The sequence below is a fragment of the Anolis carolinensis genome, chromosome 4, assembly GCF_035594765.1.
Source record: "Anolis carolinensis isolate JA03-04 chromosome 4, rAnoCar3.1.pri, whole genome shotgun sequence".
Classification (NCBI taxonomy): Eukaryota; Metazoa; Chordata; class Lepidosauria; order Squamata; family Dactyloidae; genus Anolis; species Anolis carolinensis.
Window position 1 is genome coordinate 49,565,779 of NC_085844.1, and position 23,409 is coordinate 49,589,187.

Consider the following 23,409-nt stretch of genomic DNA (forward strand, 5'->3'; position numbering starts at 1 on the left):
GGGAAATGTAGTTTGGAAAGGGAGGAGCTCTATGTCAGAGAATTCAAAAGGCCCTGCCCTAAATTACATTTATTTATTTATTATTTATTTACAGTATTTATATTACGCCCTTCTCACCCCGAAGGGGACTCAGGGCGGATCACATTATATACATATAGGGCAAACATTCAGTGCCCATATACGCTTAGAACTGAGACAGAGACAGACGCAGAGGCAATTTAACCTTCTCCTGAGGGGATGTTCGATTCTGGCCACAGGGGGGAGCAGCTGCTTCCTCATCCACTGTGATGGCATTTCCTCATTCCAATGTTGTAAATTAGTTAAATTTGCCTCTCCACTTTATAAGTGGTACCTTATTTCCTACTTGATAGATGCAACTATCTTTTGGGTTGCTAGGTCAGCAACGAGCAGGGGCTATTTTTTATTTTTTATTGACGGTTGCTCACCCCTCCACGGGCTGGCCTCAAACTCATGAACTCATGGTCAGAGTGATTTATTGCAGCAGGCTGCTCACTAGCCTGCACCACAGCCCAGCCCCAGAATGCATTCACATTAGAAAGCACAAATCAGGATAGCAGAGAAAGTTATTTGTCCCTCCCTAACAGAAGCAAGCAAGAGTTCCAATGAATAGTTAAATCTTCAAAAAGGAGGAGGATATTTTTAACAAGTAAATCTCTGGGCTGGGCTAGGAAGAAATCCCTAAATGGATAGCCCTCATACTATAGGGGAAGCATGTTAATTAGTTTAGAGGCTGGATGGCCATCTGTTAGTAGAGTTTTGATGGTGCCATTTTGCCTGGAAGAAAGGGGTTGGACTAGATGGTTCTTGCCCCCCCTCAATTCTAGGATTCTGTGAACATGTAGAACAGGTTAATATTCGTTCCTACTGGTGAATATGAGAGACATTCAATGAGACAGCTGTTGTGGCTAGCTTAGATAGCTTTTTCTAAATCTCTAAAATCAATAGATGTATGAATATTTCTGAAACTTGTGGGGAATGATACTCTGTTATCTCCTGTCATTGTATAGAAAATTCAAGGAGATTGCTCTTGTAGTTTTTTTTAAATGTTGCTTGTAAAAAGTTTGAAAATTCCCCAAAATTTGTTATGATTTTACAAATTAAGTACCAAAACATCGTGTTTTACAACAAATTGACAGAAAAAGCAGTTCAATACATGGTAATGTAATGTAGTAATTACTGTATTTACAAATTTATCACCAAAATATCTGAATGTATTGAAAATATTGACTATAAAAACATTGACTACCAAAAGGCAGACTGCGTTGGATAATACAGACCGTTTATTTATTTATTTATAGCATTTATATTACGCCCTTCTCACCCCGAAGGGGACTCAGGGCGGATCACATTACACATATTAGGCAAACATTCAATGCCTTTTAACATAGGACAAAGACAAACAACAACATAGCTCCAAGCGGGCCTCGAACTTATGACCTCCTAGTCAGTGATTCATCACAGTTAATTGCACTGGCTTGCTCTCCCGTCTGTGCCACAGCTCTGTTGGATAAGCGAGACGTTGGATAAGCGAAGGTTGGATAAGCAAGACTAGTATTCTTATTCTGATCCAACAGCCCAGGAGCTAAGCTGGTTTTCTTTTCATTAAGTAGTAGTGTGCAATTTTAAAAGAAAAAAATGGATGTGTTCAAATCCATTCATTTCAAATATCAAAGCTAGGGCTGTTCAGCTCAGAACAAAAGGTGTGTACGGTGGCATGGCAGAAATGTTTTCCATTCTGCAGAGAGTTAAGAAGCTGGATATGGAGAACTTGGTCTCTGCCTCTCATCATACTAGATATTCTGTACAGCACAAAAACCTACATAGTAGACATTTTGAGATAAGCAAAAGAATAAGCAATAGTTTCACTTAAACTATGAAATTTGCTTCCAAAAAAATGTAATGATTATTAACAACATGGGTTTATTGAAAAAAAGGATTCAACAAATTCATGAAGAATAAGCGCTCAGCAGCAACTTACCATATTAACTTGAATCTAATGCTCACCTTTTTAAAGCTAAATGACTGTGCCAAAATTTGGGTGCATATTAGATTTATGTCATACAGTAATGTCATAATCGAGGCAGATAATCCACAATATCTGCTTTGAACTGGATTATCTAAGTCAAAATTGCCATATAACCCAGTTCAAAGCAGATAATGTGGGATTTTATACAGCTGTGTGGAAGGGTCCCTGGTGCTGAGCCAAAGCAAAAGGCAAAGCTGTTTCAAGAGCTGCACCTGGAGCTCCTCTTTGAGTGACCTCATCTCTAATTAAATGGCCAGGGCTCAATGCTATGCAATTCTGGGATTTGTAGTTTGATGAGGCACCAGCATTCTTTGGCAGAGAAATCTCAAAACCTTGTCAAACTACAGCCCCCAAGATTCCATAGAATTGAACCAAGGCAATTAGTGGATTCATTCCACAGCATAGATGCACCCCAAGATTTTCCATTACAGGAAACTTTGATTTTCTAACACAATTGTTTATTATGAAGGAATTCTAAACAGACAGCAACAGTAATGTGCACCATTTTTGGCCAAATTACAAAGAGCACATGTTTTGCCACTATGCATTACATTCAGCAGCAAATACTTCTTTTGTTTTCAGGGTTTTGAAAATTGAAACACACGTTCGATTTGATGGTGCATTAGATTCGAGTAAATACGAGTAGTTCTTAAGTCAATCTGCTAACAGAGGCATCATGCCAATCACAGCTAGAAGCTGGAGAGCATAAATAAGAACATGCTGTTATAGTCTTTTTGAAATTTGTTAAGCATACAGCTCTGCTTTATTTCTAATCTTCAACCCTGTCACAATCTGAATAATCATTTACTAATTTTGGGCTTCCACTGGTCATCTAGCTGACCACTGCCATGTTATATGTGACAGGAACTGGATTTGAACCATTATATTTCCCTTTGTGGAAAGAGAGTTCAAATGAATGAATACATATTTATAATAAATTTGCTTGAAATGAAATTTTAGAATTGTCTATTCAAATCATAGGAAAATACAGGGAGCAGTGAAGGAAAACCAAGGGAAATTTTGCAAGCATTGGTCAGAATCTTGTTGGGACATTAAGTTAGTATAGTTCTGGCTTTCGCTGGTGGCAGTATTGTATGTGCTTGTGTAAGGAGGGATTCAATGCTTTCTTATTTATTTATTTATTTATTTATTTATTTATTTACAGCATTTATATTCTGCCCTTCTCACCCCGAAGGGGACTCAGGACGGATCACATTACACATATAGGCAAACATTCAATGCCTTTTAACATAGAACAAAGACAAACAAACATAGGCTTCGAGCGGGCCTCGAACTCATGACCTCCTGGTCAGAGTGATTCATTGCAGCTGCTCTCCAGCCTGCGCCACAGCCCAAGCCCAAATGCAATTCCTCAATTACACTTAGTACACTGGATTGGCTTTAAATAAAGTCCAGCATGCAGCCACAGATAATCTCCTCACCAAAAATGGCCACTGACTTATCACCGAGATCATCACTTCTGGATGTGAACACCAGCAGAGTTTTACATTCATCTAGCACAGAAAACCATCTGAACCTCTGAATGAAATTGTCCAGTTTGTGTCTGAAATGCAGATCAGTCTCCTATAGTCTTCTTTCCACATCACCACACTCTCAAACCACAGTAACAATAGCTAGCAAAGGAAATGAGTGAATCTATAAAAATGGTAAATAAAAATGCAGTTTAGCAGATATGAATTATTCAGTAAGCCATACATTTTTAAAAATGTGCATTTGCACCAAAAACCCCAAAGTAACCAAAACACTGGCTCACACTCACACAATAGGAGTTATAGAAATGAAAATGAATGGCACAAGAAAACAGTTGTTAATTCCAAACTTTAATTCAGAATAGAATATTTCAGAATTTTGAGTATTTCTTTTCAGCATAAAGATGATCCTTCCAGGCTGTGTCTACTATCTCCTTGCTCTAAGAGCCAAAACAGATTTTGTTTGATTTTTTTTTTTTTACTTTATAGTTGCGTACTTTTCTTGTTTGATTCCAAAGTAAGATCAGGAGACGAATTGGAATTAGGAACTTATTCGGGTTATCTGTCTCAATCCCTTCTCTCCTGATCGGACTTCAACCTGGTTTAAAACTATAGTGGAAGAGTGAAAGGCTCACTGTCCACTACACTTGAGTCCTCATCTGGAGCCTCCAGAATTTCTCTACTAATAAGAGTATGTAATAATATCTGCTCTTCCCTAAAGTTCTTTAACTAGGCAGAACCCAATGGAACAAATGTGAAATCGTTTCAACATGATGGAACAATTATTATTTCAAAGTGTATACACTTTGTGTGCCTTCTGAGTGCCATATAACTGTGCTGATTTCTCAAACCATATTTCAAAAACTACAAACTATATATAAGCAACAAAAAATGAGACCTTAGAGATGTGCCCTAATTTTCATATCAACTATTTGTATGCAATTTACCATATGCTATAAATGGCACGATTGCTTCTAAGTTTCGGAGCAACGCTCAAACCAGAAAGAGATATAGAAAGGTGTTCATTTTAAGATCCCATTTGATCTTAAGAGGGAATTCAACATATAAGAAAAGGAAGAACTTGGCAAGTTAATCAAGCTTTACAGCAGTGAAAAGGGATTTGGCAAAATACTTTTAACATAAAAGAGTTAAGACTCAATGCACCAGTGATGCTTTGATTAAAAAAATGCTGACAAAAGGTAAACCATTCCAGGGTAAACACAAATTACTTTGGGGACTAAATTTCAAAATAGTTATTTGAATATAAAAGTGGAAGAGAAATGATCAAACTTCAAAACAACCTGAGAACGGAGAACTTATGCATTTGACTAGCAAAAGAGACTTTCAATTAATTTGCACCTTTTCACTTATGGCATTCTTCAATCACTCTGGTCTCCTGGTTCCTACCAAATGACTAAAATGCTAAAAATTACTAGATGAAAAGTCTTTTCTTACCACTAGTTTGAGAGAGTTTCACAAATATTGATAAAAACTTTTTGTTAAGTTGTGACAATACAGGGCCATATTCAAGTGACCCTAATATGGTGGTATTGGAATTTCAAGTTTTTATCGTATTATTATAGCGAAGTTCCATCATAAAGAATAAATACGAACATTACAGAAACACATAGCAGTTCCTTGCACACTGAAGATCTACAAGTTTCTAGAAAACTGGGAGAGCATTCACAAAAGCATCACTTATGGTTGCATGTAAATCAAGGGAATTTTAAAACAGATATTTTGCTACAGTGGAACAACTTCTCATACTAAGCACTCTCCTTGATATGCTGAACTATGTTGATATCCCATCATCTTCAGATGTACCTATGGGTGATGGGAGTTTCATTCCAATAGATCTAGGGTAAGCCTGGACTGAAGTGCTAACAAGTAATAATCTTGGTCATAGATCCTATAATACATTATAGTGCTGTAAGTCACCACTATCACCCAGTTGTATTAGCAGTTGGGCATTTTTTGTTGGTCACATAAGTTAACGACTATGTGGATTAACTCTGTCCTTACCTGACTGGAAGAGGAGAAAAGCATTCATACTGAGAAAGGGAGAAAGAAGTGGCAATTTAGCATGCTAATTGAGGCCACTTATTTCCAAACTATGTATCATTCATTGCCAGGTGATGAGGTCATTGAAACCATTGAAAACGCAAACAGCTTCGCTTAGTATCAACTAGGGTTTGGTTCAAAGACACCCCCCCCCCCCAATGGATGCCAAAATTCATGGATGCTCAAGTTCCATTATATATAATGGCATCATAAAATCATATAGAATACATAAAATGGTAGAATCAAGGCTTGCCTTTAGAATTTCTAAAAATATTTTCAAGACATGGACTGTTGAATCCATGGATACAGAATCCATGGATATGAAAGACCAAATGTCTTTGTTCTTTCCATAATGGCTTGTTTTTGAAGGCCCCCTCAAGGCCAGGTATGTCTCTTTTAAACAATGAATGCTAGGTGGTCTTTATGGTATATTATTGCCTCAGCTCCTACTCTAAGTGGCAGTAAGCTCAAGAACTATCTTCTTAGATAGGCTAGAATGATATCCTCCTTGTTATACTTCCTTATAGGCTGGCAATGGCATCTTTGTTGAAGAAGGCATTTGAGGAGTGATTGCCCATGAAGAAATGGCCCCTAATTGCTTGTGTTTATTGGTGGTGGGCATACAGTAGAGTCTCACTTATCCAACATTCACTTATCCAATGTTCTGGATTATCCAACGCATTTTTGTAGTCAATGTTTTCAATACATTGTGATATTTTGGTGCTAAATTCTTAAATACAGTAATTACGACATAGCATTACTGCATATTGAACTACTTTTTCTGTCAAATTTGTTGTTAAACATGATGTTTTGGTGCTTAATTTATAAAATCATAACCTAATTTAATGTTTAATAGACTTTTCCTTGATCCCTCCTTACTATCCAACGTATTCACTTATCCAACGTTCTGCCGACCCGTTTATGTTGGATAAGTGAGACTCTACTGTACTTTTAACTGTTTTTAATATCATTGAAAGCATAATTATATTTTAACTTTAGCTGCATTTGTTTGAATCTTTTAAGATGCCTTTGTAACATGGAAAAGGACATGGAATAAATAAGTGATACAGTCACACCTGAAAAGCTTTTCTGGGCCTTGCACAGTTATTAGAACCTGTGAAAGGTTCCTTGTCTGCCCTCAGAAAGACTTCGCTGCAAGAAGGATCATGAATTGTCACACTGTTCATTGTCTTATCCCAAATGATATGTTGGACCCAAATACTATATTTTCTCCCAGTCCTCTGCTCTTACTCCTGAGTGGTATTATGTCAGCATTGCTCATGTGGATACATACCAAAACATTTGCAGTGAGATAGTCAGCCTTGGTGCCAGTACAAGGTGGAGAGGAAATGAGCGCTCAGGTTTCAAAACTACCTTACAAAGGTCCTTCAGCACAGCTGTATAAAATCCACATTGAACTGGATTATATGGCAGTGTGGACTCAGATAATCCAGTTTCAAGCAGATATTGTGGATTATCTGCCTTGATATTCTGGGTTATATGGCTGTGTGGAATAACCCAAAGAAACAGAAGTGAGTCAACTGTGAAGGAACTGGATAAGCTCTCCAAGTGTAAGGATACAGCCCTAAATACAAAAGTTAGAATCATCTAGACCACAGAACTTTGCATTTCTATTGTTGTGAAAACCAATCAGGAAGAGAGTTGAGATAAAGAGAATCAATTTGTCTGGAATGTAGTGCTGAAGGAGACCTCTATGGATACAATGGACAGGTAAAAGGAGGAGGAGAAGGAGGAGGAGGGGGTCCCCTCGATTGCCTCAAGCTCACAAAGTTCCAATGGCCTATACTGATTGTACCAATGAGCAAACTGAACACTGATACCACTAAAGTCCATTTTCTGTTTCATCTTCATTTTAAAAGGTATCTTATTTTAGTCAAATAATGACTCAATGAATTATGTCTTTATCTGCTATTCTTAAGGGACATTAAAATCTTGGAATACTTCCCTCTCTTCACTTAGATTGCATCCCACACTTCCCAGGAGAGGAAAACTACTTTCTGCAATTCAGTTTTGCAAAGTGGTGCAAATGACTGATATATGTTCACATGTGTTTCAGTTTATAACAGATGAAGAGTTTTAACCCAGTATTTTAAGATAGTTATATTTTTAAAGTCAAGATAGCTAATTGTTCACATTCCTAGCATATCTGTCTTATTTGGTGTGGGTGAGGTCTTACGTGAAACTGACTAAGTTGGGCTCCATATATATATATATATATATATATATATATATATATATATATAGTCTGAAAGACACTAAGCAAAAGTCAAAACAGAGGGAAGATAGAAATATGACTCATGGAGCATTATTTAAATTTTGTTTATTTTACTTATATCCCATCTTTCTCCTTCTGGAAGATTCAATGTGACTTACAAATATTTAAAATAAGATACAGTCATAAAAGCCTTTTTTTAAATGACAGTTCAGATAAAAATGCAAAAGTAAAACCATATAATGCACAATTACAACATAGTTTTTTTTAAAAAAAATTAGTTTCAGTGTTAAATATCACTTCTTATAATGACCAGCCATAAAGGTCCAGAGAGACATAGAATAATTGGCGTCTTTGTTTGTTACCAGAGCTGGCTGAATGACTTTCCTTTTCCTCTTGTTTGTGAACCAACAGAATGACTGCTCTTTGGTAACATTGGAGGGAGGAGTTTGGGCAAGACTTTCAAAAGGGATGACAGAATGGTCTTATTTCAGGTTTAGATAACAAAACAAAAGGAAGACACATGGAGATATATATGATGCATTTGTACATGGAACTGATACAAAGAAAAATCATCTTCTTTTCCTGTTTTCTCAGTCTTTCTCTTCTTTAGTTGTTGAGCTCTGTGATATTTAGAAGCCCTGAACTGATATCTGTCTGTTGCTTGAACTATTGCCTCTAACAAGACAAAGTAGTGCCAGCCCATGGGCCATGGGCAATGGTCCATTCACCAACATATCCTCAATATCCTTCTACTTACTTGCCTATCCACATGTCTTCTCTCTCTACCTATGAGAGAACATGCGGGAGAACATGCAGATCAAGAATAGGTCTCTTCAGTCACCTGCGGACACACACCCAAGACACCAGAAATGGAGGACCATCATCCTCGACCTACGAGGGATCGCCTAAGTAAGTAAGTAACCTATGAGAAATGTGTAGATATAACAGCTATGAGACCTATTTAGAATTATAGGGTTGGTAGGGGCATCTAGGACCATCTAGTCCAGCCCTCTGTCATGCAGGAATATGCTGCTAAAGCACTGTATGTACTCAAGTATAAGCCGACCCAAATATAAGCTGAGTCACCTAATCTTACTACAAAAAAACTGGGAAAACTTATTGTCTTGACTATAAGCCGAGGGTTGAAAGTGCAGCAACTACTGGTAAAATAAAAATAGATACCAATAAAATTACATTAATTGAGGCATCATTAGATTAAATGTTTTGGAATCTTTACTGTATTTCAAAAAACAACAACAGTAAACTGACTCTGTAAGTGGAAAGGTAGGATCAACAGAAACAATATGGTATCAATAATAACAATATAATATAATATAATATAATAATAAAACTTCATTTGTATCCCACCCTATCTCCCCATGGGGACTCAGGCTGGCTTCCAACATAGTAACAGGCAATGCCTATATAAACAATGCAGAGCTAGATATAGATCTATTATTATATATACTAATTTCACATATGCATTTCTCCCTGAAACATTTGCAAATTCTCTCTCTTTAACTGTGCAATATTTGCAAGCCCTATATATCTATATTCATATCTATCTAGACATGTCTATATATATTTGCATGTGCATTTTCCCCTGTAATATTTGCAAGCCCTATATATCTATTCGGAGGATCCAGACCAAGAGAGCCATACAAACCAGGATGACATGAAATATATCTCCTTTCTCTCCTTCCCTCCCTTTTGACTGGAAAAGAAAACACACTGTGGGAGGGGAAGAGGAGAAAAAAATATATCATATATTGCAAGCAATGGTCTCCAGGCTCCGCTGCCCGGCCTTGACCCCATTATAAGACAAGGGAGGCTTTTTCAGCTCAAAAAAGGACTGAAAACCCTGATTTATCTTCAAGTATATATAGTAGTACCATCAGATGTCAATTTTGAAACCCCTCCAAAAGAGGGTCTAACTACTTTCTGAATTAGACCATTCCATTGTAGAATAGCTCTTACTCTTAGGAAATTCTTCCTAATGATGAGATGGAATCTCATTTCTTGTTATCTGAGTTCCTTTACTTGTGTTTTAGGACTTCACTACACGAAAGAAGCATTAAAGCAGCTCTGCCATCTTTGGTGATGGTCCCTTACTATACCAATGCCGATCTGTCGTGATTTCAGTTAGGACCACAGTTAAGAAGGTCCATGACCTGTGAGCTTCTGCTAAACCTGATCAGCCAGGACAGAAAACAACACTTAAAGGTTGAAGGCAAACTACAGAGGCTTATTGCAATTTGGCCAAAAGGGATGCAAGCACCAAGTCACCACAAGCACATCTTCACAGTAAATACAAGACATTTAATACATTTTTGACAGCTATTCAGTCTTCTCGTGCCTCCTTCTGATTGGCTGAGAAACCGGCCATCTAGGATCTGCACAGGGATTGGCTGGGGGCTTTTCTTTCATCACAGACAGGAGGAGAGGATCCCCATAGTGAGAAGAAAAACGTCTCCATGATGTGGGTATGCAGATTATTCCTTGTTTGATTTAAATGTCCAGTTAAATGTCCAGAACTGGACATTTAAATCAAACAAGGAATAATCTGCATACCCACATCATGGGGACCTAATTAGCCTCTGCAACAGACTGGCCCTTTAAAACAAACAATAATCAATCGTTTTTTCCAACAAAAACAAAAACAAACAAAACTGATTATTGGTTGGTTTAAAGGCCCAGTCTGTTGCAGAGATTAATTAGGTCACCATGATGTGGGTATGTAGATTATTCCTTGTTTGTTTTAAATGTCCAGTTCTGAAAAGACAAAGGTATAAGACATGAAAAACAAAAGGTGGTAACCCTGGGTGACTAGAGGCTTTGCTGTTCTTTAAAAAGGCTAATGTATTAATCTTTGTCTTAGTCTTCTCTTCCATGGGAACGATAAGCCTTTAGTCACATTTAATCAAGTAAACAGGTAAACATAACCCTGGTGATAAAGGGATCATCTGTCTCTCATATGTACACAAAGAAAATTGTATTATTAAATCCAGGCGGGACATTTCTAATGTCTTAGCAATCTCAGTTCTCAGAAATGTATGCAAATAGGGGGCACTAGGGAAATTGATGCTTTCACTGTACATTTGATATAGTTTATACATTTAGAAATTGATACAGTACACAATTAATGCAAGTTACACAAAAATATCATTTATTAAATTTACTAGTCTTGATATAGTTCAGGGGTACAGTTGCTGCTGGGTCCTAATGGAGCCTCCAGTGGCTTTAGAAGAGCATAACTTTGAAAGGTTGAAAAAGGTTTAAAAAATAAAGAGAAACAGAATTATGTGTCTGCTGGACTGTGCATTGCTGAACTAGTGCAGTTGCGGAAATGCAGACAGGGTGCTCATCCTAGTATGTTGCCACTATCAGTGATCACAGAAATGCTATGGGATAGGAGCTTTGAGTGATAAAGTACATAATTTCTGCAGAGTAGAAAACAACTTGTTAGCAACTTCTTCACGGAAGGCTGGTGGCTTTAGATGACTATGTACTAGTGGCTAAACCCAATAAAGGTGTTTTTGTTTTGGCACCTGGAGCAAAGACATCTCTGTTCACCCTGACAGGAAAAATGAGTAAAAAGTTAGGTAGCTCACAATACACTACCTTTTCATCATACCAAACATCTTCTCTCTGTCTTCAGCCACCTGCCTCATAACATCAGGCACCTGCCTCATATTGCTCAACAACATTCCTGGCCTTGCATGCCCCCCCTTTTAAAAGAATTTTCATTACATTATATATTAGAAGCTGGAAGAACTGTTGTCCTTAACCAATAGTTACAGACTTCAGCATCATATCTGGGTCCAATTCTTACCATTGTCCAGGTAGAAACGATAGGCATGACTTCCCTACTTTTTTGTTCTTTCCATAAAGCACTTAGGCCCCTTCTACACTGTCCTTATATTCCAGGATATGATCCCAGATTATCTGATTATCCCAGATTATATGGCAGTGGAGACTCATATAATCCAGTTCAAAGCAGACAACCTGGGATCAGATCCTGGGATATAAGGACGATTTAGAAGGGGCTTTATTCTCTTATTGTAGAGTAAAAAATGAAGCTGGTGCCAGTAGACAAGAGAAGGGTCAGCAGGAGAAGAAAGCTTTCATTACATTTTCAGAAGTGTGTCATAAAGTTAGGTCTTCAATAGATTTATTATAACAGCAAGAGTACTTGCTGGCATTTTTAGTTTCTTGAGGCTAAGATTTCCAAAAACCTCATCTGTATGCTATTCTGTTTTTCTTTTAGACGAAACTGTTTTGGGGAAAGCATGGGGGAAATTGCAATCAGGTTGGGTTTGAAAGTAGAAGGCAAATCTGAAGTCTTGTCACACATGATAATTGCAAACTAATACTGCTGAAATTTCACAAGTCAAAAGCTTCAAGGAAATAACTTGGGATTTGCCAGAGTGGTGTGATTTTTTTCTTTTTACACAGAGAGGAGCAAGATATATTAGCTATGTGTAAATTTTATGCTTGAGAATTTTGGTGAGTGAAATTGAGCAGCTAATTCAAAAATACTCATAATACCATGAAAACGGAAGCGAGCATTTGCCACTATGTTGGATTCGTTTTCAACAAGAATTGAAAATTCATGTATTTTCTTATGAGCTGAATACTAAAGCCCTAGATTTTTATGTTTGGAATTGACATACATTCATAGACTCTAGGATAGCTCAATAGGCTCTTCACAGTGAAATGTAACAAATCCGTAATCATATATAGACACTATTTACTTAAATCTAATGCTTACCTTTTTTTGGTTAAATGACCTTGGCAAAATCAGGGTTCACATTAGATTTGTGTAATCCTAGTGCTGAGCAAAAGCAAAAGGTGAGGCTGCTTCAGGAGCTGCATTTGGAGCGCCTATCTGAGGGCCATCATCTCTAATGTAATGGCTATGGCTTAATGCAATGCAATTCTGGGATTTGTAGTTTGGTGAGGCATCAGCAAACTACAGCCCACATAATTCTATTGTATTGATCCAAGGCAGTTAAAGTACATTCATCCTACACCATAGATGCTCCTCAAGATTTTCTTTTATATCACTGGAAGCTTTTGAATCTTAACAATTTTGTGTTCAAAGAAGGAATCCTGAGCAGGCAGCAACAGTAATGTACACCTTTTTTGGCCAAATTACAAAGAGTACACTTTTTTCCGCTGCACATTACATTCAGCAGCAAATACTCTTTTCTTTTCTTTTTTTCTTTGGTTTCAGGTTTTTGAAAATTGAGATGTGCATTAGATTCAATGGCACATTCGATTCTATTTGCCTGTACATCAGATATAGGATTCTATCACCTATGGGCTTTCTTTCTCACTCCTTGAGAACTCTCTGAAGATACATTGCCAAAAAAATCAATTTCTGCTCATGGAAGCATCCAAGAATGTCAAGTTTGTCTCTAAACCCCATGGAAATGAAGATGTTTTTCCAAAGTTGTAATTAAATGCTCAAACAACTACACCATGTGGGATTACTATGTCTTTTTTTCATGAAGGATAATTTACATTTCAAATATAACATTCACAGCATGGATAGGAAAACTCCAAAGACCCAGACAGAGTAAATCCCAGCAGATTTCAAAGATGTCACCATCACCACCCTTTTCAAAGAGGGGGAAAGGACCGAATGTGGAAACTATTAAGGTTTCTCCCTTCTAACCTCCACTGGGAAAATCCTTGCAAGAATCCTTGCAAACTGCCTTCTACCTATCTCAGAAGACACTCTCTCAGAATCCCAGAATGGCTTCTGCCCCTCCAGAGAAACAGTGGATATGATCTTCACTGTACGACAGCTTCAAGGAAAACACAGGGAACAAAGCCAACACAGCATTCATTGACCTCACAAAGGCTTTTGACACAGTGAATTGCAAACCAAGGTCACAAGCAGGGCCAGAGCCAGAAAAAAATGGGAGGAGGTTGAAACTTTTTTTAGTGAATCATAAAGAGGAGTTCCATAACGCAAAATAGTTAAGAAATCAGGCTCCATTGACAAACTTCAGTGGACACTCAAGACAGATAAACTTCAGTGGACACTCATGGGGATTTGGTTAACCAGTTAAAATTCATGAGTAAACCGTTTTTTTAAAAAAAATAAAAAACCCTAAAATATTTCGAGAGGGTTGAACCCTTAAACCCCCCACCCTTGGCTACATCCCTGGCCACAAGCACATCTGTTATAGAACTCCAGTATGCTGATGATAATGTGGTCTGTGCTCATTCAGAAGAAGACCTACAAGTCACAATAAACGCCTTTGCATAAGCATACAAAAAGCTTGGCTTCTTACTGAATATCAGGAAAACAAAAGTGCTTTTTCAACAGGCACCAGCCAATCCCCCTGCAATGCCAGAAACACAGCTTAATGGTGTACCGTTAAGAAATGTTGACATTTCTGCCACCTTGGCAGCCACTTCTCCACAAAAATCAACATCAACACTGAAATACAACACCGTCTGAGCTCTGAGTGCAGCATTCTTCCAAATGAAACAGAGAGTGTTTGAGGATTGGGACATTCATAGGGAGATCAAAATGCTTCTTCATAAAGCTACTAGCTGTGCCTGGCCACGCATTGCTGTGGCTTATGGGAATCTTTTGTTGGCCAGGTGGAATAGTAGTGAATCGCCTTGCAGCCTAGCTGTTTTCTTCTTATTCGAATCCTTGTTTGGTGAGCTGGAATACAATGGAATAGGCTTGCTGTTTCCAAGCCTGGCCGCTTTCTATGTAGGGGCATCCTTCGTTGGCCAGGTTGAATGGGACGGGGTAGCCTCGTAGCTTCAAATCATGGGAGTTTTCTATCTAGGGGAAATCTTGGTTGGCCAGGTTGAACAGCACTGAATAACCTTGCTCCTTGCAAGCTTGGCCGCTTTCTACCTTGTGGAATCCTTGGTTGATCAGGTTGAATAGCAATGAATAATCTCAGTGTGGCAAGTATGAATGCTGCAATTAGTCACCTTGATTAGCATTTAATGGCCTTGAGCTTCAAAGCCTGGCTGCCTCCTGCCTTTGTTAGGAGGTATTAGCTGGCTCTGGTTGTTTCCTGTCTGGAATTCCCCTGTTTTCAGAGTGTTGCTCTTTATTTACGGTCCTGTTTTTAGAGATTATATTGTTCTGTATTATTATACCACAGTAACTATTATATATTATATTTATAATCTTATATTATCTGCTTAGAACTGGATTATATTAGGCCCCTTCTACACAGCTGTATAAAATCCGCACTGATTATCATGAAGATAATTTGGAAATACATCAAGTAGTCCCATGACACTAATATGGCTGCATGGAAGAAGACCTCATCATTGCATTCTAATAAATGAGTTGTTACCATTCTAAAAGGAGAGGTAGAAGGCAGGTAAAAATCAAAGTAAAAACTAGAAATGGTTGTGGCACAGGGAAGAAATAAATATATATGAGAAAAGATCCTATCAATAGTAACTGCAGTTAAAAAAGACATGATGAGTAAGCGTTCATGCCATTTCAGGGTCCTCAGTTTAAATAAGAGTCCTACTGTCAGCAACCAAGTACAGTAGCTCATTCTCTGCAGAGTTATAAATAACAGAGGAAGCCAAGTGAATAGATGATATCTAATCTCACTTGCGGCCTGTTCTCTGCGTAATAGAATTTGTGATTTCCATGGACAGCAGAGTGCAGAGTCAATGCCAAGCATCTGTCCTAAACTGGCTTTATTTCAAGTGAAAATAATGAGTAGCAATGTGCTGCTAGCCAAGGTGGAAAAGATAAACTGGGTTAGAGCTGTGAATCAATATTAAACATTGAGAAATCTGAGCTCTATATGAAGAACAATCCCAGGTTTTTAGATGAGATTTTCCTCTTTGAAAAAGAAATGTCCCATAAAATACTGACAGTGCTCAGTAGAGGGGTTGGCTGTTCTGATAGAACCCAAATTCCAAAGGTGCTGGCCAATAAAGTCTAACTGGCTGTGATTACTTCAGGGAGATTAGAGGAAGAGTATTCCATTCCTATCAGAAACTAGTTAAAGTGTTCATAGATCTTACTCAGCAGGACTGATCTACTAAGTTAAATATACTAATCACATCAGGGTACAGTCATTCAAACAGTTTTTGCCCATTTTCGCATTCCATTTTATTGGATTCAGTTACAACTGTAAGCAGTACTCAAAATCCCATAAGAATGTTTTTCAATTTATATTAACAGTTATCTAATTCAAACACCACAAACATCAGAACAAGCGAAAACACAGCTTTGCTTTGGAATCTGTAAAATTCACAAATTTTATGCTGGAATAGGATGCATATGCCTGAGAAAAGTGGGTAAAAATGGACACATTTAAAGGAATGCATAAATAAACATACAGACTTTTGGGTGTAATTCTTAACACAACATTTCCAAATTGATGCCGAATACAAAATACAATATTCTAGATGAACCATTGAATGGAAGGTCATAACTAAATTTTGAAGAATTCCCCACCTTAAAATGCCTTAGTTGCTTCATCGACCTGTTCCATTTATGGCCTATGCTTTATTGAAAAATATATTTTGTTTTGTTTGGTGTGTGTGTGTGGTTTTCAAAAGACTGTTTTATCTTTACAATACTTGAAACAGTTGGAAGGAAAGCAACAAATTTATCAAGAGACATACAGTATATTCTTGAAAACTTCTTAGCTCTCCCATAAATTTATTTTGCTCTCTCTTTTTTCTGAGCAGGATCATTCATATACTACTTTTATTATCTTCCAAGTGTCAACATACCCAACTTTGCTCATCCTCTCTTTCCCACTACAATGGCTTTGATCCTTCATCTTGAAATAAATGAGGATCAGTCAAAATATATGCTGTGTACTTCGTAGGTAGTCAGATTGTTTACATGATGTTTTCTGTATGAACTGTCACTGCTGTCCTTTTTATTTTCAGCAAGTATTGAAGCACATGGGGCTGCTCTATCACTGTTCTAAAGTGCATTTTTTCCATCTTTCATTGCAACATGTGCTGAATTCATTTGTGTGGCTACTCCATTCACATTGGCATTGTGCCAACATGGTCCACCTTATAGCTGCCTATTTCTTCCATTCCATTCCTTTTCATTGCACTGTTTGGTATTCTCTTCCACCAAGGTCCCTGCAACGTATAATTGAGTTCCTGATCTCTCCAAGAGGAGAGTAATTCAGTTGCTAATGGAGATAGCAAGACCTCCAATCCCTCTTCTATCTCCATAAGCCACTAAATGACTCTCTACTTCACTTCACTTTATTTCTTAATTAGTCGCTCTCCACCAGATTGCTCCGAGCGACTTACAATTTAAAATATCATTCCACAATATAAAAAACATTCATAATAAAAACATTCAACATAAAAACATTCAACATAAAAACATTCAACATAAAAACATTCAACCTAAAAACTTGGGAAGAACAGAAGCTGAATGATGAGTTGGAGGGACCTTGGTGGAAGAGAATACAAAATAATGCAACGAGGAGGAGGAGAAATAGGCAGCTATTAAATGGACTATGTTGGCAGAATGCCAGTGTGAATGGAGTAGCCACCCAAATGAATTCAGTACATGTTGTGATGAAATGGAGATAGAAGAGGGATTGGAGGTCTGGCAGTTTCCTCATTGTATGATTTTACCGGCCTGGATATGAGTACAGGGGCTTAGCCAGATGTCCTGTTGATTTCCCCTCCCTGCTCTTTATCAGCTAAATAGTGTAGAGCAGTGTTTCTAAATCTCTGCTCCTCCAAGTGTTTTGGACTTCAGCTCCCAGAAATCCCAGCCATCTTACCAGCTGTTAGAAATTGTGGAAGCTGAAGTTGAAAACATCTGGAGGAGCACAGATTGAGGAATAGTGGTATAGAGGAATAAGATTAGAGATGTGGCATGATTCTGCCTATGGAACTATTGTATTATGCTAGACTGTGTCCTATAGGATCCCAGCCATGATCTGGTAAACTAGTGAACACAAAGGCATGCCCGGTAAAATCAGGAATTGCTATCTGCTGAATCACAGAAGTAAACAAAAAAGGCTAAAATGTTATGGCTGGCTATGTTTAATTATGAATCGAGGCAGTTTCAGTCTGCCTATGATATGAAGATGGATATGAATATACATGGGTTTCTTCCAAAGGTAATGAAAACCTGCCATTCCATCAGATTCTCTCAAGGGCAAGTCCTTGTAAAAACAGAACCTCAGATAGGTATAGCATAAACATAGCATTCATTTGAGCATAGTGACAGAATGAGAAGCAGATGAGTCACAACAGGATGGAGTCCTAAAAACTCGGAGGTTAGAGAACATCTTGCTGGGAATGGAAACCACAAAACTCCATCACTGTCCTGTCATAAGGTCTCCCATTTCAAAGAAAGAAAAGCTATCAGGTCACCATGCTAGGGGATCAAGAAATACAGTTTTCTCGCTTTGCAGGAGCTTAATGTGAGATCTTCATCTGGATAAAGGGATGAAAGCAGCAGGTGGCAAAGAGCCCTGGTAAAAATGAGATAGCCTTGCAAATCTCTCTTCTTAAGGGATTGTACTCTCGTGGAATATTTTGCTGCTAGAGACTAGGAAATTCAGCTATAAACCTCATAATCTTTGGTAAGAAATTTCATTGGGCAATATATTTCTTTTAATTAATTAAAAATAGGTTTTAAAACTTTGCAAATATGAGAAAAAGCAAACTGTCAGTTTTATCTGACACTTAAAAATGGATCAGACAGTCAATAGGGGAGAGACATGGCAAACCCTGCCTCCTTTGACTCCTGCATTATATCATTTGTTAAGATGAGATTTAATGTTTTTAAATTTTTGGACAAAAAATGATGCATTATGCCACAGAAGTCTTATCTACATTGACTGTTTAATGCAACTAGCTTCCAGCTGCAGTGACCAGACAACAAAAGTTTATGAAAGAAAACCATTAATGTGCATCAGTGCTCTGTGGTTTGTGTAATCAATATCCAGGTCTCAAGCTGATTTCAAGGTTTTCTAATCATCTGCACAGCGAAACTATTTTCTTCAGTATCAGTTAGAAACTGCATTAAATGGGTCCAGAGTGTTGGCATCAGTTATGTCTTTCAAGCTTAAATTCAGTTAACTGGAATGGTCAAAGATCCTAATTGATTTTGGGGCAAGTATCCTTCTCTAACAAGAGCCATATTTCTTCTTTTAATTTACTCCAGAAACTGATGAGTCCTTTCATTGTTGCATAGTCATTCAGGTTGCATGCCAAACTTCTCCTGGTTATTTATGATTCCTGGGAGACCTTTATGCTTTCAAGCCTGTTCTCATTATAAAGATGATCTTATGCAGCACAGCGGTACCGTCTCCTGTGTTTCCCTAAAATCATCATAGATTGAAAGAAGAATGAATCTGACCTGCCTGGGCCAGACTTAGGTCACCAGAACAGCAATAAACCAAAATGATTTCTTAATGGAAGAATAAGGAGTCATAGGAGTCCAACTCTGTTTAAATATTGCAAGCGTAGTGAGAGATACCATATAAATCAAGTGATAGTGGAGTTTATAGTTCACATCAAATGGTCAAACTGGCCTATGAGACTGTCAATTTTTGAGAAATCACAGTAACAAAATCACTTTTGCATTCACTTGCCTTCTTCACTGATAATATGGTATCTCACTAGGTCTCCTTCTCTGTTTTCTCTCTCTCTCTTAATCCATATAGAACCTACTATTTTATAAAATTATGAGAAATATTTGCAAAACTAATTGTTCTGCCATCAGGACCTACTTTAGTATATTAAGGCAACCTTCTGAGAACTGTCCAGATTTTGCATAAACTCTCCAGTACAATAACAAGATAGTGGCCCCTTTCACATTAGACAATTATAACATTTTATAACATTTTAATTGATTCCATTTTAATTGCCATGGCTTTATCCTGTGAGACCATGGAGATTGTAGTCTGTTGTTTCTACAAGAGTCTCTGTCAGAACTCTAAATTATTTTGAATGGTCCTAAGGTGTATGATGATTCTAAGGTGAACCTGTCTTGGCAAGAATTCTTCAGAGGTTTGCCCTTGCTTTCCTCTGAAGCTGAAAAAATGTAAGTTGCCCAAGGTCATCCAATGGGTTTTCAAACATCCAATGGGTTTTCCTCAATCCTCAGACCAGGATACCGTATTTTCTCTCCATAAAACCAGAGTCTTTTTACTTTATAAAACTAAGTGTGCACATTCATGCACATACACACACAGACAGCAATCAGGACTACATGATTGATCAAAAAGACACAACTGCTTAATTGAACACTTCTTATTTTTAAAAGTCAATACAACAAGAAAGCAGCTGTCACAGTTCAGCTATGCAAATTGTGCAGAACTCATTGCCATGAAAGTAATAATTATCTTAAGACCAAATATCTTGCCTGTCTCAGATGTGAGGATGAAAAATGCATTTTCCCTTATTCCACTTGAGGTTAATCAGTAATGTACATCTTTATTTTTATTACAGGATTCTGAAATGTATAGGTCTTTAGATGCTATTGAACTATACCTACCAACATCCCTCAACATTTGCTATGTCAGTTAGGGCTGATGGAAGCTGCTGTCCAACAACATCTGCAGAGTTGTATATTCTCCATTCCTTTTTTTGTATGTCTCAATCTCATTCCTCCCTGGATTAAATAATTTCAGACAACATAGATAACCAGTTTACCATATGATCAAACATTCTGTCAATAGATTTACTTAGTTATCTATTGTAAGTGATGTAATAGACTGGAATCAGAATGGCTTGTCAATTTTGTGTTTTCATCCATCTAGCAGTAATAAATGCAGAGTTAAACAGAGAAAACACTTTCATTCCATAACAGCAGATCCTGATGCAACATTAAATATGGAACCAAACATGGAATATGGTTAAATATGATTACCTGTATTTCTGCAAACTGCATGTGTTTTTAAGAAACCAGCAAAACAAGCCTAAGACATTTCACTATCTAAACAAAGGATAAAATTGAATCTGCTGCCTGAATTCCTTGTGCAGCCTTTGATCAGATCGATAGCTGAATCTCACATTGGCATTTTTGATGGCGCCAAATTTTTTCTCTCAAGCAGCAGGCAACTTAGGGGACATGGCACTCAACTTCAAAATCTTGATGGTGATTTCCAGTCCCTTGCACCCGAGTTGACTGCATCACCCTGTCTAACAATATTGCTGATCATGGAAATGAATATTTTTTCTACTTTTCCATTCTGTAGTCATCCTTTATTTGAGTGTGCTTTCTGCTCATCATTCATTCTAGTAAGAGATGAAGGGAGAGCCAGTTTGAATCACCTCTGACCTGAGGAGTCAACATATGGTAGTATAAGTTTATACAATCCTTCTTCAGTTCATTTTAAAGAAAAAGCACATACCTTTGGGAAATATTTAAAATTTTGTTGGAGGACATATATCTTAGGTATATGTTGGACCTCTGCAATATAAGAAATGTTCAGAAGCCCTAACTGAGAGAAAATATACTTAATTTATTTTATTAGTCTTTTGTAGTTGTGTATCAACATAAAATAACAAGGAACTATGTAATATGGTCTTTCTGCTTCTGCTTTTCCACAACTTATTAGCATGCAAATTGGGAGCCGTAAAGGGTGTAGCTCCAGGGAAGCTAAATTAAAGCTTCTTGAAAAAACAATTTTCTTGAGAAAACCTTATGCAATAGCTACTAGCTAATCAATCTGGTAGAGAAATGGCCCATCATGAATCTTAGAATTGGACAATTAAAATTGCATTCCTGTCAAAATAAAACAGACATATAAAAACTATACAGATATGTTTAAGACAAAACAAACATTGTGAAATATTTTAATTTTCATCTTAATTGCTCTAATGCCTACTTTGCCTCAGGCTTCTTGTATGAAATAATAAGTTGAATAGTTTAAATTCTAAAATGGAAAATGGGACAAACCTTGTTTGCCTATATTATCTGCCACTAGATAGCTTTTTATGACAGGGGTTCTCAAACTTTTTCAGTCACAGAGCCCTTTTTGAAGCAAAGGTTTCTTGTACAGCCCCAAGAAATTTTTATATATTATATTATATCATGAAGGAAAGGCACAGTCAGATGGCCACCCAGACTTTGTAATACTACTACTACTACTACTACTACTCCCTTCTGCCATGCAGGAAAAGCACAATCAAAGCACCCCCTGAGTGGTGGGAGGTAAATAGCATTTTGGAAGCAAGGAAGAAGAAAGGAAAAGACTTTTGGGGCTACGGCAAGGGAGGTGGGGAAGCAGGAAAGAGCAGAGAAAGCCGGAGGGAGTGAGAGGGGGAAGGAACCATGGAGCCCCTCAGTATGTTTTATGAATCCTCAAGAACGCTACAGAGCACACTTTGAGAACCCCTGCTTTGTGGTATCAGTGCTCTGGAACAAGCAAGAACTGCTTATAATGTTTTGTTTTGCTTTGCTTTGTTTTGTTAGGTAACTTTTGCATATTCCACAAATGAAAAAACCTACACTCTGAAGTGAATTTGATTTAAAAAGGTAATGTCCTTACTTAGAATGGACCTACATTACAGCTGTATTACACCTCATAATCAAAGGCTACCAAAATACAGTTTTGTATTTTGGTAGCCTTTGATTATCAACATCTTGCTGTTACACGGTTGTCCATGGACCACATCCCATTCAGGGCAGAAAGTGGGGGGAATTGTCTTATCATAGTGTTGCCTGCCTTTCTGTTTTTAAGAAAAATTGATAATTAATTAATCTTCATCACACATGATGGACTCGATCCATTTCTAGACAAATCCTCCATTTATTGAGCTATCACGCAGGGAATGTAATCTTCACCCATACCGCTTTCTCTTCTTTTTTTAATAAAAAAGGGGGAGACTTAGCAATTGCGGAAGTGCAAAATCAAAATTAGAATCCTATGAAATACTGGTTACTGCTTCACGGACTTTGAAGAAGAACACTCCTGGTATTTCCATTAAAAAGGGGGGTGGGATAAACAGTAACACGCTATGTCCATATTGGGAAATCCCAGGTCTACAAAAAGGGAAAAATATAGCTACATCAAACTAGTTATATATCATAATTGCACAATCCCTGCAAAATAAATTATTTTTTTTAAAAAAACTGTAAACGTTTCATGCAAGAGGATTAATGGTGAAAAAAGGAGCATTGAAATAGATTTCAAGACCACCAACAAGATCATCTGCTCATTAGCATTATTACAATGTGTCCAGATGAACACATCTCCTCTTACAAACCAGCATCTCCTCTTCCACTATGGTTCTTACAAACCAACATCTCCTCTTCCACTATGGTAGTGGAAGAAGCCCTGTTCTGAGTCCCATCCCCTTCTCAAGAATGGCTGGTGGGAACAAGAGAGAGGGCCTTCTCCATGGTGGCCCCCCAGCTCTGGAACTCCCTCCCTAAAGAAATAAAGCTGGGCCGTTAGATGGACTCTGTAGGATTCTGTCTTTAAAAAGTTTTTAACATCTGCAGAAACAAGGGGAGACCTGTGTCTGCTAAGGTCCCACCTTACATGCCACAATGTGATATATCATATGTTTTGCTCCTCTCACAGGTGTATTCAGAATGGCATTTGAAATATTCA

General features: G+C 37.6%; 1 long non-coding RNA gene across 1 annotated transcript; it reads left to right on the forward strand.

Moving 5' to 3' along the window:
- The first annotated feature begins 7,086 nt into the window (after positions 1 to 7,086).
- On the forward strand, positions 7,087 to 22,661 carry LOC134298876 (uncharacterized). The gene is made up of 2 exons (XR_010005990.1): positions 7,087 to 7,478; positions 20,297 to 22,661. It is a non-coding gene; the product is annotated as an uncharacterized LOC134298876 (long non-coding RNA).
- The last annotated feature ends 748 nt before the right edge of the window (positions 22,662 to 23,409 follow it).